Below are 1,587 nucleotides of genomic sequence, written 5' to 3' on the forward strand. Positions count from 1 at the left end.
TTACAAATAAAAACTTTTATTAACAAAAAAAAATTAATTTTTCGTTCAAGAAATCAAAATTCTTGACAATTACTCTGCTTCTTCTGCAAGTTTGCTGTGCTTACGTTATTTGGAGCATTGGAACCTATAAATAAAAAATTTGAATTAGCGAGAGTCATATTTACATTGATAATGACAAATTTTAAAAGATTAGAATAATATTTTAAAGCTTATTTCGTTGCATAAATCACCTTTTATTATTATTTCTATTCAATTTTGAATAAATAAATGGTTTCTTTAGTAACAGCAGATGAATAAGAATAATAATAATGACCTGCAAAACTCTCCTCCCAGTATATTTCAATTCTTTATTTTGACTGTTTAAACATATCACTTAAAAAAGCTAATTTTTCTATAAGATACATATAAAAACTGCTGTAGAAATAACACGCTTATTGAAATTCTTAATTTTCCAATAATTCAACCGACCATTTTTAATTATGGATTGTTATGCTGATATTTAAATTTTTTTCTCAGCAAATTTTGAATAAATTCAATTACACTGGCCTGCTTGTTTAAATTTTTAGTCCAATTTCGCAAAAGAAATTGTACTAAAACCAATTCTCAATGCTGCTGATTCCGAAAATAATTGTCTATCACGTAAGGTTTTCAAAAACAAAAGGTCATTTTCAACCTTTTATTTAATGTGATCAAGAATCAATCATCTTTTAATAAAAGAATGTAGAACATCAATGTTTTGTGTTTTTCATGCCCCATCGAAATAAAAGCAACATTAAGTTTATATGTTTACTTGCCTGAGAGAATAATTTAAGATAATGCTATAAAATAATGTTTTCAAAAATCAAAGATCATGCAAACTTTATCAGTAATTTTTTAGGTGAAAAGATTTCATTGAATCAAGGGAGAATAATTTACTTGTCTTTTTTCTTTTTGGTGTATATTTAGAGTTACTCCCAGGGGAAGGCTCTCCAGTTACTAGTCTCCACTTCCTCCTAGCAGCAGAGCACGTATTATTGACAGCCTTATTCAAACCTTGAAATTCTGGATGCCATTTACGGAGCAGCTCTGTAAAAGTTGCATGTTCAAGTTGAGTAAAATCAAGTTACATAAAAGTTGCATAGCAAGTTTCATTTGGAAATTTTCAGATGAGATTTTTTTTTAAGAAATTGAAGGAAATTGAAATATATATTTATATAACTTTGATAAGTTACTAATGTTGACAACAAAAATCCAGAGTCAATAATACTTTTAAACTTTTTTAACTACAATATAAGGAGATTAAGTATAGGTTCACCAAAATGATTTTAATATTTAATTGAAATAATAAAATTATTTTTTTGGAATAGCTGTCTCAGTAAATTTGTTTTATACAATATTCTTTGTGGATTAAAGATAAAAAGTATTTTATTAGAGCACACTATTTATACGAAAAGTTTTCATGTTCTTTTAGTCTCTTTACGAGTCTTCACGAGTCTTATTAAAAATAAATTGAAAATCATTCCAAAATATTAAACTGCATCATGTTGATCTAGAATAATATTCAAGATTTTGCCTTATCGGACTAAAAACTAAAATAAAACTAAACAC

The 1,587-nt window shown here is 26.4% G+C and overlaps 1 long non-coding RNA gene across 1 annotated transcript; it reads right to left on the reverse strand.

Annotated features, from left to right (window-relative positions):
* Positions 1–1,587, reverse strand: LOC147816649 (uncharacterized). The gene is made up of 2 exons (XR_015428594.1): positions 916–1,587; positions 1–124 (listed from the first exon to the last, which is right to left on the reverse strand). It is a non-coding gene; the product is annotated as an uncharacterized LOC147816649 (long non-coding RNA).

The sequence above is a fragment of the Parasteatoda tepidariorum genome, chromosome 1 (genome assembly GCF_982258835.1).
Source record: "Parasteatoda tepidariorum strain Cologne lab strain chromosome 1, Ptep-v5.0, whole genome shotgun sequence".
Lineage (NCBI taxonomy): Eukaryota > Metazoa > Arthropoda > Arachnida > Araneae > Theridiidae > Parasteatoda > Parasteatoda tepidariorum.